We start from the raw sequence: 18,403 nt of genomic DNA, 5'->3' as shown, positions 1-18,403 counted from the left end.
TTGGATCTATGCATATAGAGGTTAAGAATAAGCCCTGAAGTTCCTAACTGACTTTATTGGGTCATTTTTCTTTGCTCTTCTCTCTTTATCATTTCTCCAGTACTTTGCTTTTCAAGGGCTCCATTTTTTGGTGGAGTATCTAGTGAAACCACTCTGCCATGCTCTTTGATGCATTTTCATGATGGGACCCATGTTCTGGCTCCACTGGAATGAGGGCAGAGAGATATAAAAAGCTGTAGGACTTCCCTCCTCCCCCTTTTGAAACTAGGTATAGCCAAAGGAGAGTCAAATGTTCTTCCTTGGAGTTTTGGCTTTTTCAGTTTTCTATAACTTTCTTTTTTTTCCCCTGCAAAAGAATTCCCTGGGGGCTGGGACAAGAAAATAGAAGCAAAAAAAGAGGAATAAAATGAGGAATTTCTGCACTCCCTCTCAGCATTAGGAGTTCTTGTTTTTGGTCTTCAAGCCAGAACTAGAGAGCATATCTAGCAGCTCTCTCTTGTTCTTTGCCACCATGCTCACTTGCAAGTTTATAGCTGCATTGCATTCAGATAAGAGTATTAGAGGCCAAAAAAAAAATGGTAAACTCACTGCTTATTCAGTGTTATTTTGAAATTCTAATGTTCTTCTCCAATCTGTGTAAAATTGTCAGAGACTTCACATGGTTGATCCATGCATTCTATCCTGGTTTCATAGTTATATTCAGTGGGAAAAGGTGAAATGTGCTTATTCTATTTCATCCAGAGCCAGAACATCATTTTATTGTTTATAATTTTGCATTCCTTAAAAAGATTTTTCAAGATTATACTTATTTTGTAATTATCATAACATTTTTATTTCATATTCTGTGTCTGATAATTCCAGTACATAAAGTCTTTTCATGTTTGTTGCCTATTGTTGTTACTGTGTCTCTCTTATTGTGACTTTTCAAGTTTTTCAATTCTGTGGAACCCTACTTGTGGGAAATTGAGAACTCGGATAGAAGTAGACTCTTCCTAAAAGGATTTCTCTTAGTTTCTGGAAGTTGTCTGAGTGTATTACCCATTTGAGGCCACATAAAGTTTTATAATTTGTTTAGATTATATAAAGTAGTATGAATTCTGACTCCAGGTTGATATCAGGTTAAGCTTGTGGTTACAGTATTTTAGAAGCAGACCTTTTTTTTTTTTTTCTTTCTTTCTTATTTCAGTGCCTTGATTCAAGATAGTCCATTTGTCTTGAAGTTAGAGGAAGGGGATTTGTTAAACAGCTCTCCTCTTATACTGCTCAACTTGAAGAAGGTGCCTAAGGCCTTGCTACTGGTCCCTGATGCCCTAGAGGCTATGGAAAGCAAAGTTCAGTTTTCTGTCCTTCAAAAGTCACTTGTGGTGATTAGTTCTCAAGATTTCTGCCTTCAAGTAGATTTTGGCTTGAGTATTTCTTACTTTCCTATAAGTACATCTCATGCTTAAGATTTTTAATTTTAATTTATCTGTTATTTTAGCTGTTTTCATTGAGAGAGTCTATCTGAGAAACTAACTCACCATATAATTGGAATTGAAACTTTCTATGTATTTGTTTTAATGGTGAACTTTTTTTATATTACCAGAATAATTATTCAGTTGGTTGTGTTTGTGCATTTAATTGGTAAAGAACTTTTTACTTTCTTTTTTCACAAAAGACAAACTTATAAATTTATTTTGTTTTCTTGCCTAGTTATACTCAAGGAAAACAATTTTGACCATATTGTTCTCTTTTATTTGTTTATCCTAAGATACAAATGTTATCCTAGTATGTATCTTAGAATTCTATTATTTTAATGGAGCACAGGGTGTTATACGCAAACAGTGAATCATGGAACACTACATCAAAAACTAAGACGTAATGTATGGTGATTAACATAACAATAAAATAAAAAAAACTGTTACAGTTTGGAAGACTATGCATACTCTTACCATGTGATCCATCAATTGCACTCCTTGGTATATACACAAAGGAGCTGAAAACATGTCAACACAAAATCTGCACAAGGATGTTTACAGGAGCGTATTTTAAAATTGCCAAAACTTGGAAACAACTAAGATGTACTACAGTAGGTGAATGAATAAACTGTGGTACATCCAGATAATAGAATATTATTCATCACTAAAAATAAATGAGTTGTTAAATCTTAAAAAGACATGGAAAAACTTCAAATGCATATTACTAAGTGAAAGAAGCCAATCTGAAAAAGTCTACTTACTGTATGATCCCAAATATATGAAATTCAGAAAAGGCAAAACTAGGAAGACAGTAAAAAGATTAGTAGTTGCCAGAGGTTAGGGGGCAGGGAAAGATAAATAGGCAGAGCACAGAGGATCTTTAAGGCAGTGGAAATATCCTATATGACACTCTATAAAGATGAGTACATGTCATTATACATTTGTCTAAATCCATTGTATATAAAACACAAAGAGTGAACCAGGGTTTAAACTGTGGATTTTGGATTATCATGATGTGTCAGTGTAGGTTCATCAATTATAACAAATATACCACTTTGTGGGAGATGTTGATTCTGGGGGAGGCTATGCATGTGTAGGGGTAGGAGGTATAGGAGAAATCTCTGACTTTCTGTTTAGTTTTGCTGTGAATTTAAAAGCGCTCTAAAAAATAAGGTCTATTAAAACTGAAAACACAAACACACATAAACACAAAATCTGTTACAACCACACTATGTCAGATACTACTACCCTCAACCAATTATTGAATATGAAAGTGTAAAAGTCATTTACTATACAGATATCTTCAAATTTAAAATTAGATGTCAAAAACAAAGTCTGAAAGAGAAAAGCTTCTTGATCTTATTGCATAATCATTTATTCCATCAAAAAGTATATATTCTACATTCTGGTTAGTAGCTAGAGACTGTTGAGTTAACCTAGGTTGAGTTACTGCTTCTAAAATTAAATTATAGGTTCTGATTATTTGCAGAATTGCAGGAGAGTATGGAATATCTTCATTTTATGTTTCTGGGATAGCTGATACTTCTTAAAATAGAAATTATTAATTTTTCATAGCTCTATAAAGCTATTATTTCAGCAATAAAACTGTTATCAATAGAAATATTGGCTTTTTAGACTCAATTTTCTTAAATTTATTTGTAACTTATTGTTAGTTTTCATTATATGTTCTCTCTATTTTAAATTACTTGGTTATTAAGGGAAAATTATTTCTCAGTAATTCAGGAAAGACTAAAGAGGAAGTCTTCACAAAATATCCAGAAAACTCCAATCAGTTTAAACATGCTACATGCATATGTATAGTTCGTTAGAATTTTCAACATTGTCACTCTTCCTTCATAAAGTAACTTTTCACTTATATTTTATTTACATCACTCACTTAAAATGTATTAATTTTGATAACTTGAAGGCACGTAACTGTGGGAATGCCTGGAAATCTAGAATTGTAAGCTATACTTTAAAACATGATTTGTACTTATTTGAGCATATGTGTAATAAACAAAAATGTAAAGTAGTGATTCCCATGAATAATATCTCTCAACTTATGTATACATCATAAACATAAGTTAATATATCTTATATGTGTCATAATTGTGATATAAATTAATTATAATTAAATACAAATATGTCCTCACATATTATAAATATAACAGTATATTAACATTTAACAATCAGTAGATACAAAAGCTAACAGGATGCTGAAAGCTCATTAATTTATTAAAAACTTAGTATGAAAAAGCTAATGAAATTAAGATTTCAGTCCCTTTTTTATGCTAGGAGGACTTATGATTTAGTGATACTTTTTAGCTTATGTACCATAAAAATTATACCATATTAACAATTGCAAATTCTGAACTATGATTATTGGAGTATTGAATAACTAGTAAGGTTATTCTGAGCTGATTAATGGCAATTATTTTTAGCATATCATTGTCTTTTCTTGGTATACAATCAATATGATGTAGCTTGTTTCTTAACCACTTTAAGCAAAATATGGAAATTTGAGAGTAAACTAATAAAGAGAAAGTACTCACAAGCCCTTGGGATCCAGCATATTAAACATATATAATAAATAACAGGTAGAAAATCCTCAGAATTTAGGGATTTAGTAATGTGTGTCATTTTTTGACCTTACTGTGAAAACTGACTTTAAATTCACAGTGAGCTTTGGTCCAAAGCATTAGAGTTTGACCTGATGAGGGTTAAAATTCATTCCTTTATTTAACTCTACCAGTTATTCCAAAATAGAAAATGTATGAAAGGGAAAAGAAAGGACCTATGTTCTAGTTAATAACTGTGAGTTCACAGTCTTTGAAAAAAAAAAAAAAATTACCGTGAAAGGTTGAGGAGGTTGTAGGGGAAGTGATAAACTGTTCCATGGTACTGTCATGAACAACTTAAGAGTGCTGTGATTAGCTTATGTATGGTCCCCCAGTCACTTTCTAAATTTCTTCTTTGTGTAAAAGAATCAAATTTCATCAATTAGAATAATATGTCCTTAGTAAGATGCCTAATTTTTAATCATAAAAATCAGAAACTCAAGTTCATATACTTAATTTAAATTCAATAGAACATACATCTGTAAGGCATGATGTATCTGCTTTGAGAGTATAGAATATTATACCAGATGTTTGAGAGATTTTTTTTAATAGAAAAAGTATTATTCACTTATAGTATGTTTCTACATTTTCGGTAATTTGATCTCTGAAAGGTGTCTTGTGGACCAGTTGGAGCACAAATTGGACCAGGGCCTCATCTAATAGGTTTTTAATCTTGATTTTTCTTTTTTTTTTTTTTTTTTAAGATTTTATTTATTTATTTGAGAGAGAGAATGAGATAGAGAGAGCATGAGAGGGGGGAGGGGCAGAGGGAGAAGCAGACTCCCCGCTGAGCGGGGAGCCCGATGCGGGACTCGATCCCAGGACTCTGGGATCATGACCTGAGCCAAAGGCAGTAGCTTAACCAACTGAGCCACCCAGGCTTGCCCTTTAATCTTGATTTTTCAAACAATAAAATGAGGAAATGGGTTTGGTAATCATTTTAGTATGTCTCCCTTGTCATGGTGAAACACCTTGGTTAGTAAATTAATCCCATCTGCCTATCTTAGAATATCTTTTACAAATATTATCTGAATCGGCTGTATATGCATAAGCAGTTTTTTTTAATTAAATAGTTAACATACAACATATTATTAGTATCAAGGGTAGAGTTTAGTGATTCGTCACTTGCATGTAACACCCAGGGCTCATTACATCACGTGTCCTCCTTAATGCCTATCACCCAATTATCCCATCCCTCCACCCATTGCCCCTCCAGCAACCCTCAGTTTGTTTACTATAGTTAAGAGTCTTTTGTGGTTTGCCTCCCTCTCTGTTTTTATCTTATTTTTCCTTCCCTTCCCCTTTGTTCATATGTTTCGTTTCTTAAATTCCACATATGAGTGAAATCATATGGTATTTGTCTTTCTCCAACTTATTTTGCTTAACATAATACCCTCTAGTTCCATCCACGTTATTGCAAATGGTAAGATTTCATTCTTTTTTTTTTTTTTAAAGATTTTATTTATTTATTTGACAGAGAAAGACACAGCGAGAGAGGGAACACAAACGGGGAGTGGGAGAGGGAGAAGCAGACTCCCTGCTGAGCAGGGAGCCCGATGCGGGACTCGATCCCGGGACTCCAGGATCATGACCTGAGCCGAAGGCAGTCGCTTAACCAACTGAGCCACCCAGGCGCCCGAAGATTTCATTCTTTTTGATGGCTGAAAAACAGCCATCAAAAAGAATAAAATCTTATATATCACTATATAAGATATATAGATATCTTAGGTATGTATTATCTATATATCTATGTCTGTATAGATATATACCTATATATCTCACATCTTCTTTACCCATTCATTCATCTGGGGCTCTTTCCATATCATAAGCAGTTATTTTTGTCTGAAAGAGGGGCTTCTCTACCCAGCATAAGCAGAAAAAATTTAAATGTGTATTTCTTTCATAGCATATATTGTGGATATGCTGTAGAGAGTTTTTTTTTCAACTGCAAGTTATAGAGAATTACTGCATCTTAACTGTATAAAAGCCTGTATATTATAAACTATAAATTAGAAAATAACATATTTATCACTTATCCTTTTGATCTGCTTCCTTTTTTATTCCATTTAAGTTATATATTTGCAATATGCCACCCAAATCACCAAACAACTCTTCTTCCTCTTCTTTTTTTTAATCTGACTTCATTTTCTTCATTGAAAATTTAGCTTCATCAAGAGATTACAAATAAATCCTTTTTGCCTAAGATGTTAATTTATTGCATCATTTTATAATCCAAACTCTTCTGAAGATTCAAATATATGGATTTTCATCAATTTTCTTTCAAAGGAATTTTCAATATAACTAAGCATTTACATTTTGAGAATTAGTTTGCTGTTCAGTCTCATTTTTGTTTATTTTACATAAAAAAATCTCTTTTTCTTTCTGTAACCATTATCACCCCCAACAAATATATCCTCACAGAAGCAGTAACAGAACCAAATGTCTTTTATCTGTACTTCCAGTTTTTTTAATGGGAATTTTTTCTATATGAATATTTATAGATTTAGTATATAAATTATGAAAATAAGAACCATTAAAATTTGAATTGACAGAGTGCAAATCATATTTATTGGCTAGCTAAAGGACACATGGTTGTAAAGCACATCACTCTAACCTAGAGTTTAAATTAGTGAGTTTATTTTCCTCTCTCTTTATTTGGTGCATGAAATTGCTGGATATGTCACATTCTGGGTTAGATCAGAAAAGAACCTGGAAATCTCCGAGTAAAATCTTTCTTAGAAGGATAGTACCAAGGGTTGCCCTAAGGAAAAGAGGATGCCATCCTAACAGTGGTCAATTATCAGGGGCTAAGGGATATGAGTCTATGGGAGAGCAAAACTTGTACAATAATTGATAGTTCCAGAAGCATGTTTTCCCTAGAAAGCAGACCTAGATAATATAGGAGAGAGCAGTTGCTAGGAACTGCTGTGCTTTAGACTCCGGTGGGTAAGAGGCTAGAGGAGCCTATTCCCCAAAAGAACTCTGCCAAAGGCTTCATTTTGCTTCTGTGCTCATGTCTACCAAAGTAAGCACTCAACATTAGCCATTGCTTCAGGTATATTAAAGAACCTAAATGTAAAACACCAAAACTTGGGTGTTTTTGAAGAAAATATAGCAAAATATTTTCATGATCCTGATCTGGGGAAGAATTTTTTTAAAAGTGCCAAAATAATATCTATTCAAGAAAAGACTGGTGAAGTAGATTATGCTTAAATTAGAAATTTTATTCCTCAAAAGACCCCAGAAGGAAAGTGAAAAGATACCTGGGAGAAGTTATTTGAAATACATATATTCAACAAAGAATTATTATGCAGAATATATAGTGAACTCTTACCAATCAGGGAAAACCCCCACAAACCAAAAGGGAAAAGGACAAAGGGAAAAGGAAATTCACAAAATAGGAAAACCAAATTGACAGTAGTATAAAAGATGCTCCAATTCACTGAATTGCAGGAAAATGTAAATTAAAATCACAATTAGAAACTATTGCACACTAACAAGATTGGTAAAATTAAGCAGTCTTATAATACCAAACTAATGGGAATGCAAATTAATGGGAATTCTCATTACTGGTGGTAGAAATATAGTCTGGGACAGATATCTACATTGGAGCAGAACTTGATGAAATCTAATAAAGCTGAATGTATAAACATGTCTCATAAACCAGCAATTTCACTCTTTGTTATAAAGCTGAACTTCTTAAATATGTGGCCAAGGAGATTTGTACAAGAAAATATATAGCAGCATTGTTTGTGATTACAAAAACTTGGAGAAAGCCCCCTAAATATCCAACGTAAAAATGGTTTATTCAAACAGAATACTGTTCATAGCAAAAATTAAAAAACTCCACATGGCTAAATCTTATAAACATAATGTTGAAGTAAGATGTTGCAGAAGATTAGGTACTGTGGTCCAATTCATATAAAGTTTAAAGATATGAAAATGATAAGCATATTGTTCAGGGATGCATCTGTATGAATAAAAGTCCATAGAAATATATAGAGAAGTTGAACAAATATTTCAGGAGAGGGAGGGATTGTGAGGAGCATGCTAGCAGAACATTCCATAAACAGGTTTCAGCTCTATCAGTAGTAATACTCCCAGCTTGAGGGTGGAAAACAAGTGTGGCTTTATTCTTTTCAACTTAGTATCTCTTGTAGATAACTATAACTGTTTATCCAAGCTGATAATCTCTCCCTTGTAATAGGTAAGTTTCCTGTGTTTTTTCCCCTTTTTCTTTTCTTTTTTCTGCTGTTAGGGCTTCTTTGGAATGACAAAGTTTTCTAAAGACAGCTTTTCTTCCTTTGCTCATTTGGAATCAGTAGATTCCATTCTTAAATTCTTAGAAAATGTATTAACTACATACTTTTCTAACCAAACCTTTTAATTCAGTATTTCAGCCTTTCCTCTAAACATAGAAAAGACCCTATTATATTTTAACTACCAATTAATAAGTCCCTTATTAGTCTATTATAAAGTAATTAAGCTACTTTTGTAAGCCCCACAAAGTAGGATTTTTTTAATACCAAAAAATTAGCTTTATTAGTATAATTTATCAATGTCTTTGCTCACTATTTCTTTTTGTATTCTACAACTTTCTTTTGAGTTCATTTCTCTTGATAAATGTACCAGATTGTCTTTATTACATACCTAAGAGCCACTTCTCCTTCCCTTAAATGCAAACATAGCCTTAATTTATCCAGGAAGTGAGGAGGGTGGGACAGAGGGGAGAAGGCTAAGCACCTTTTCATCTCCATATTATAAACTATGATTGATCTAAGTCAGTTGGGATGATTACCTTCCATTTGCTGGTGATTAGTCTAAAACTGGGCATTTGCATTGGCCATGGAGAGAGATGTATATCAGCATATTTAAGTAGGTCTTCCCCTTCTGATTAAGATAGAAGGTCTTATGAGGAAAGCCTGTTACCTCATTCAGCCTTCTTCTTGCATTCAATGCGTAAATTATTTCAGAAATGCAGCAGCCATTTTGTCGCCACCAGGTAATATATGTACACACACACATGCATATATATCAAGTATTATGTTACAGAAATCTAGTAAGACCTTGGGTCCTACCAGCATCTTTCAGTACCCAAGTGTATTTGTATCTGAAATGTGTGTCAGTATCCTTACTATGTTTATTTTATACGTTATCAGATGCTTAAATATTATTTTATCTGTAATAACTTAATATTATATTTAATTATGTTTGCTACCTTTTTCTTTTTTTAATTGTGGCAAAACGTATAAACCATATTTACCATTTTAACCATTTTTTCAGTGTTTCAGTGTATACTTCAGTGGCATTAAATACATTCACATTATACAACCATCACCACCATTCATCTCCAGAACTTTGTTTTTCTTCCCAAACTGAATATCTGTAGCTGTAAAACACAAACACTTATTCTCCCTTCCCCCAGTCCCCTGGCAACCACCATTCTACTTTCTTTTACTATAAAATTGACTACTGCTATACTTCATATAAATGTAATTATACAATATTTGTCCTTTTGTGATTGGTATATTGTCCTGACTGACTTAGCATAATGTCCTTAAGGTTCATCCATGCTGTAGTATGTATCAGAATTTCCTTCTCTATTAAGGCTGAATAATGTTCTATTGTATGTTTATACCATGCTTGTTTATCCATTCATCTGTCAATGGATATTTGGGTTGCTTCCACTTTTGAATATTATGAATAATGCTTCTATGTACATGAGGATACAGTATCTGTTTGAATCCCTGCTTTCAATTCTATTTGTTATATATATCCCAAAGTGGAATTGCTGAGTCACATGGAAATTCTAGGTTTAAGATTTTAATAGACTGTCATACTGTTTTCCAAAGTGATTATACCATTTTACATTCCCACCAGCAATGTACAAGTGTTCCAGTGTCTCCACATCTTTGCCAACACTTATTATTTTCAGATGTTGTTTTTATTTATTTTAATAATATAGCCATCCTAATTGATGTGACTGTCAGTATTTGCAGATGACATAATACCATATATAGAAAACCCTGAGGACTGTCCAAAAACCTACTAGAACTGACAAATGAATTCAGTAGGGTCACAGGGTACAAAACCAATAAACAGAAATCCATTGCACTTTTATCCCACAATAATGAAAGTAGCAGAAAAAGAAATTAATAAAACGGTCCCATTTACAATTGCACCAAAAATAATAATACCTAGGAATAAACTTAACCAAGGACGTGAAAGACCCGTGAGGTGAAGGCAATAGAACGCTGATGAAAGATTGAAGATGACACAAAGAAATGGAAAGATACTCCATGCTCATGGATTGGAGGAACAAATACTGTTAAAATCTCCATACTACCCAAAGCAATCTACAGATTTAATGCAATCCCTATCAAAATACCAATAGCATTTTTCATAGAACCAGAACAAATAACTCTAACATTTGTATGGTACCACAGAAGACCCTGAAGACCCAAAGCAATCCTGAAAAAGAAGAACAAAACTGGAGGTATTGCAATCCTGGATTTCAAGATAATACTACAAAGCTGTGGTAATGAAAACAGTATAATACTAGCACAAAAATAGACACATAGATCAATGGAACAGAACAGACAGCCCAGAAATAAACCCACAGGTATATGGTCAATTCATCTTCAAGAAAGGAGGCAAGAATATGCAATGGGAAAAAGACTGTCTCTTCAACAAATGATGTTGGAAAAACTGGACAGCTACATGCAAAAGAACTAAAACCGGGCCACATTCTTAACACCATACATAAAAGTAAACTCAAAATGGATTAAAAGACCTACAGGTGAGAACTGAAACCATAAGAGTCTTAGAAGAGAGCACAGGCAGTAATTCCTCTGACATGGCCATAGCAACATTTTTCTAGATGTTTCTCCTGAGGCAAGAGCAACAAAAACAAAAATAAACTATTGGGACTGCATCAAAATAAAAAGCTTCTGCGCAGTAAAAGAAACCATCAACAAAACTAAAGGAGAACATGCTGAATGGGAGAAGATATTTACAAATGACATATCTGATAAAGGGTTAGCATCCAAATATATATAAAGAACTTATACAAGTCATCACCCCCAAAACAAATAATCCAATTAAAAATGGGCAGAAGACAAGAACACACATTTCTCCAAAGAAGACATACAGATGGCCCACAGACACATGAAAAGATGCTCAACAGCCACATGAAAAGATGCCCAACATCACTCATCATCAGGGAAATGCAAATCAAAGCTACAATGAGATGTCACCTCACACCGGTCAGAATGGCTAACATCAAAAATCCAAGAAACAACTAGCGTTGGTGAGGATGTGGAGAAAAAGGAATCCTTGTGCGCTGTGGCAATGGTGGGAATGCAAACTGGTGCAGCCACTTGGAAAACAGTATGAAGGTTCCTCAAATATTAGAGAACTACCCTATGACCCAGTAATTCCAGTACTGGATATTTACCCAAAGAATATAAAAACACTAATTTGAAAAGATACACATGCCCCTCGCTTATTGCAGAATTATTTACAATAGCCAAACTATGGAAGCAGCCTGAGTGTCCATGCACAGATGAATGAATAAGGAAGTGCACACACACACATGCACACACACACACACACCACTGGAATATAAGTCAGTCATAAAAAAGAATGAGGTCTTGCCATTTTGCAACAAAATGGATGGATCTAAATGGTATAATGCAAAGTGAAATAAGTCAGTCAGAAAAAGAAAAATACCATATGATTTCACTCATATGTGGAATTTAAGAAACAAAACAAATGAACAAAGAAAAAAAGAGACAGACAAACAGACTCTTAAAGATAGAGAACAAACAGGTGGTTACCAGAGGGGACATAAGAGGAGGTGATAAGGTGAAGGGGGTATAGAGTACACTTATTGTGATAAGCACTGAGTTATGTAGAGAATTGTTGAGTCACTACACTTGAAGCTAATATAACACTGCATATTAGTTATTCTGTAATTTAAATTTAAATAAATAAAAGAAATCTGTCATAAAAACATGATGTGATTCCTTTGCTCTTGTTAAGGCTGAACCTTAAATTTTAACATTTATTCTTCTATTTAGTGCACCCACTCACCTATACGTTCAGGTTTGGCTCTGCTGAGGAGCATAAAAAGCAGGACTAGAACATTGTCATTAAATGCTAGGGAGTTTTGATATTGGAGCCTTAAATTTATAGCATTTACTACTTTTACTACTCTCTTGGTTCCTATGGCTCACTTCATATCTGTTAGAACTTCATCCAACTTTTTTTGTTTCCCCTCTTTTTTTAAAAATGATTTTCCATTTAAATGCCTTTCTGGTTTGTAAATAACTGCTTACTTTAAGCATTAATATTCATATGTGACTTGATTTCTTCTTTATCTTCTTGATTTATGACAGGTTTTTCATACTATTTCACTCTAGAATTTTAATTGCATTTTGTCATTAGAATTTAGGTTCCATTTCTGCTATGGGTTTCCTAGCCTCAGTTCTCTCAACTCTCTTGGTATTATGGGTAAGATCAGTAAAGAAGGTTCAATGACACAAAATGGTCTTTCAGGAAGAGCCATAATTAAAAAGTATGTAAATTAAACCATTTTATAAAACAATCAGTCATTTTGTCTCTTTCAACTTTCTTTCACTTATATTTTTTGTTAATTATATAGTAATTATTTTTTGATGAGTACTTTTGAAAATAACAAGTCTCTAATACATTTACCTACAAGTGAACTATAAACTTGGCTAGAAAACATTTCTATAAAAAGAGGGGTTATGGAAAATCCATGTAAGAATCCAGGGGGATTTATTCATTCATTAATATATACTTAATAAATGCTCATTTCTCATGCACTGTAAATATAAATATGAATAAAACAGAGTCTCAGGCTTCAAGGAGCTCACAGTCTAGCACAATGATAGACATGCAAACCAGTAATTCCACATGTAATATGATAAATATATAATAGTAGGGACCATAGGTAAGAGGCTCTTGCCCAAAGAGTCTGGCAAAACTTCACAGAAAAAAACCTTTTTCAGCTGCATCTTGTAAAGTGATTAGACCTTGTCATGCATACATTGTGAGGAAAGGCTTTTTAGGCAGAAAAGGTCATCATGTATGAAACATTTAAGGTTTATTTTATGTTCAGAGGATGCATGGGAATGAAATATCAAGTGTGTAGTATTCACATTAACAAATTAAATAATAAATAGATGTTCGGACAGGATTGTGTACCTTACTGAGGGATTCAAATTTTAGCTTTGGAGAACTCAGGTATACATTATAGAATAGTTACTTGAGGATTATATGGTCCTCCATGTAAGAGCTAGAGTGGGGGAGAGACAGAGGTAGAGGAGGAGCCTATTCCAAATAACCTAGTCACTGATGAAGAAAATGGGCAGGATGGAATGAATTTGAGAATTATGGTTGAGTTTGGGTTGTTGGGCTTTTTGATTGTAGTGAGAAAAAAGTCAGATAGTACCCTCTTAGAATACCCAAGAGTTAGGAAAAAGTGTTTTAAAGATGAAAAGAAATCTAAGGCTGAGAGGAAATACATGACAGGGCACTAGAAAAGTCAGTCTTCACTGAACAATTTGGTGCCATTCTCCTTAAAGTCTAGGAGAATGGGGCCCTCTATAATTGCATGTGTATGACCTGCATGACTAGATGCAGTCAAGAGTAGAGCAGCCCCTAAGATGTGTTGAGGATAAAGCAAAATTTTGAGGGGCTCCTGTCTATGAAAACAACTTGATTAAAAATGTATTATAAAACTCAAGGACCCATTCAAGGTACAGTGATTCATCAATGAAGAATTTGAATAAAGAATAGAGAAAGAAGGTACTTAAATATATAGTTATTGTCCAGTCATTGCACATAAAGATTCTTCATAATGCTTAGCCACCATTTCTTCCTGTCAGGTCTAAGGACCATCTCTTTACTATCAAATTGATTCATTAGGGACATCTGGTGGCTCAATCGTTAAAGCATCTGCCTTCGGCTCAGGTCATGATCCCAGGGTCCTGGGACGGAGCCCCCCATTGGGCTCCCTGCTCCACGGGGAGCCTGCTTCTCCCTCTCCCTCTGCCGCTGCCCCTGCTTGTGCTCTCTCTCTCTCTCACAAATAAATGAATAAAATCTTTAAAAAAATAAAGTTAGGAAGTGGGTTTTTTTTCTTCACAAGTTTCCATTTTTCTAAAACTTTTATAGTTATGAGTCATGTCAAATAAAGTGGAGACCTCAAAAGAAGTTACTGAGGAAATGAATGCTAATAGTGTAGTAACCGAAAATGTTCATAGTATAATGTATTCTCAAACCAAGTTTACCCTGGTAAATAACAAATAATTTGTTATACTTCCAAACTGGTTGTAAAAATATGAAACAGTGGCTTAATTATCCAGCTGATTAATGTATAGCTAATACAGTAAGAACAATATCATTGTTAGCTAGAATTAACCTAAACCCCTCCAAATTATCACTTTATACAAGCCTTCAGTCAAAATTCACTTTTTATTTTTTTATTTTATTTTATTTTTTTTATTTATTTATTTGAGAGAGAGAATGAGAGACAGAGCATGAGAGGGAAGAGGGTCAGAGGGAGAAGCAGACCCCCTGCTGAGCAGGGAGCCCGATGTGGGACTCGATCCTGGGACTCCAGGATCATGACCTGAGCCGAAGGCAGTCGCTTAACCAACTGAGCCACCCAGGCACCCCCAAAATTCACTTTTTAAAGTCTACCTTTTGTTTGTCTTATAATAGTCAATTCAAAATTATAACTAAGAATTTGTATATTTTAACACGTGGCTGTTTTTAGCATCTGAGTATTTATTCTTTATAGAATAAAGTGCTTCAGCACTCAAAAAATAAAATTAAATTAAAAAAATGATTCATTAATACCTAAATTGCTGTTTCTGGATAATTTCATATCTCCCACCATTAGAAAAGAACAATGCTATTGCTGCCTATAATGCCATGATTCTTCCCAACCTTCTTGTATTGAAATAATAAAGATTTTCTTCAGTTCTCTAATACACATTTTTAAATGTTGATTACACTTTTACTCATCATGCTAAATCAACCATTGTGCTACCTGTGAATATTGGCTTTTACTGATTGTTTCAGAGGTTGCTACTCTGCTGCTTTGATGATGACCACAAATGCAAGTCTCACCCAGAGTATGGTGAAACATGAATGATAATTCATCATTCAAGAGCTTATACTATAGATATTGAACAATACACATCTTCCAACTGTGTCTTTCTTCTCTTGAATTCTTTAGGTTGTCATCTGTGCATTCATAGAGTATTATTTCTTTAATTATTAACTACACCCCCGCCATTCACACATCACCACCAGCAAAGAAGATAGGTGAGGGGTCCGTAAGTGGAGTGATGGGGCAGTCCTATTTGCACAAAGAATGTCCATCCTTTATGCACTACAGCTTAAGAGTGACCAGGACAATATAATGTTACTACATCAATTAGAGACGAGAGGACATCAATAAGAAGGGCCCGTTGGCCTTGAAACGTACTCCCTTTCCCAGTCTCAAAAGTCCTTGGAGGAGACAGGTGTGGTAGCTACCCCAGAGGATTCTCTGACACTTGACATAGAACATGTGGAGAGGATGGGATGACCATCTTGGGTCCCAGTGATGAGGGGTACACATTGTAAAGGATTCTGGCTACTACTCTTTGGGTGCTATAAACCAGAGTCAACACTGCCGTGGGAACTAAATGAGTGGGAGACAACTGACAGGTTCACACAAAGGGCTCAAGCCTAATGGTCAGAAATGAATGATTGTTAGCCCAGAGGTCTGAGCAAATCTGATGTCCAACATGAGAGAGAGTCACCCCATATCAGTATGTCAGCACCAGTCTGGTATACCAATCTTGCATTATCCCATGAAAGAAATACCTCACCAGCCAAGCGGGGGGATTTTCCCATCAGGATACCCTCCTGGCCTTTAGGCATGATCCACAGAGTTCCTTGGGAACTCTAGTCAATCCCATGTCTGAGGTAGAGGGCCAGGGAATGACCCAAAAGGAAAACATAGCAAGCTTTTTTAGCCTTGGAGCTCCTAACCCAGATTGTGCTTTAGATCTTAGACAGTCCAAGCCACTGGAAAGGGACTTTAAATTTTGAATTTGGTACATCTGACTACTTGACTCATGCATGACCAAGCCTGGAATCAGAGACCTCCCATGCAAATAACACTGCTAACCTCAGCTGGTCCCAAGCATGGCAAACTGAGAATCAAAAATATTTGAGGAAGACATTCAAAAGTGTGTGACACCCTGAGGGATAAGTTCCAGTGCAGTACCCTACTTGTTTACTTGCTTGTCTAAGGTGTTCCTAATCAGTGGTACTGATTCAGAGCAGATGTAGGATTTTTTTTGTTTTTTGGATGGGCCAAGAATTTCATTAACAAGCTTTAATATATTCTCTCTTTAAATTAGCTAATAATCTCATTTTGTAGTTATTATTAACTCTTATGCATAGGAGGAAAGTGACTTTAAGAAATTGAGCAACCTATATAATATCACACAATAAATATGGAGCCAGGAATCAAATCTGAGTCTATGTAATATCAAAACTCATGCTCTTGAGGATGGATTCTAAGCTTTCTATTTTCTGAGGTGGGAGGTAAAAGTAATGAGTAATCCTAACTGACCTGACTCCAGTCATGTATCCTTCTTTAATCAAGCTCTCCCTGGTATTAAAGACATAGGCTGTTTGACACAATCAAAACTACTCATGGAAACTAGGGCATGCTCAATCCTAACAAACAACTAAACAAAGAAACTCAGTGTCCAGTTATAAAACAAGGTGAAATAGATAATAGAGATAGAAATAATTTCTATATTTGTAGTGTTATGAAGAATTGCCTTATTTTGTATTTTTTTTTCCTTATCCATGTGAGCAGTGGAGAGAAGTTTAAAATAATATAAGAAGGTAAGACAAAAAACAATTTTCTGGAAGATTTTAGATGTCCATTTTGGAAGTAAATCTTTTCTCATGCATTTAGAATAGTGTAGCATCTGGCTTTGATTAAATAAGCCAGTTGTCTGGGGACAAAGTGGAGAGATAGGAAAACTCAGTGGTGAAGGAAAAGAAAGACAGCCTCCAGCAATAATTCAAGACTCCTTTTTCCACTAGTCTCTGTTGCTCCAGATTTGTGGCTTTTGTGGATTTAACTTTTTCAAGTGGTAGGTAGTGTTTATGCATCTTCTATAATCTCCTCCTAGGCAGTTTTATCAAATTTTTTGACTAAATTTCCTTTCTAGGCCCTAGACCCCCATCCCTAGAGTGATTGAGCCCCTTGCCACTGTACCCTTCTCAGGGCAGTATTGCTGAACTTGTCTGTTAACTGGAAAAGGGAGTTCCAAGAAGCTCCCAAGTAGATCATGCAAATATCAAAAGCATTTCTCCCTGCTCCCACTATAACAGCAGCTCTGCCCCCATCAGGTGATCAGGGCTGATTACCCCTGGCCTAGATGTTAACTCCTCTTGCCTGTTTGGCACAAAGAGCGGGGGAGTGGATCCATGAAGTTCCTCACACTGTTTGGCTTGGAGCAGGACTCCCAACATGTGCTTTTAACTGTCAAACTCTTGCAAACCCTGGGGTTCATGTTGCTGCCATGCCAGCCTTGATATTCATTATAATTGCACTCACCTGTATTCTGACAGTTGCACCTTGCCACCTGGCCTCTATTCTTTCCAATTGTTATCATCCACATTGCAAATGATGTGAAATTCTGTGTATTGCAATTCTGTGAAAACTTGGCCCAGAAAGGAGAGCGTCTACTGAACTTAGTGATGCCACGAGCACATTACTCTGGGTCAGTGTGTGGAATAGAGTCCTCTGGGAGGTTTATAGCCATACAAAATATATCCATTCTAAAATGCCTACTTCTGGGGCACCTGGGTGGCTCAGTTGTTAAGCGTCTGCATTCAGCTCAGGTCATGGTCCCAGGGTCCTGGGATCAAGCCCCACATCAGGCTCCCTGCTCGGCGGGAAGCTGCTTCTCCCTCTCCCACTCCCCCCTGCTTGCGTCCCCTCTCTCACTATGTCTCTCTCTGTCAAATAAATAAATAAAATCTTTAAAAAAATGAAATAAAATGCCTACTTCTCTAGTCCATTTTAAACCCGTTCTTTCATCATCTATCATGGCAGTTTTGGGATTTCCATCTTACTTAATGTGATCTGTCACTTTTTCCATGTTTCTAAAAGCCATTTGGATGCATGTACCATCTCCAGTCCTTTCTAACACCTTTCTAGGGTGTTAAATTCTATATTCCAGGAAAGTATATGTTCTGCCTGAGTTTAGTCCATCG

Source organism: Mirounga angustirostris, unplaced genomic scaffold (genome assembly GCF_029215605.1).
Source record: "Mirounga angustirostris isolate CCGP_5_RB_7025 unplaced genomic scaffold, mMirAng1.0.hap1 SCAF_1, whole genome shotgun sequence".
NCBI lineage: Eukaryota > Metazoa > Chordata > Mammalia > Carnivora > Phocidae > Mirounga > Mirounga angustirostris.
The sequence above is the reverse complement of the archived record's forward strand: the minus strand, read 5'-3'. Positions refer to the sequence as shown.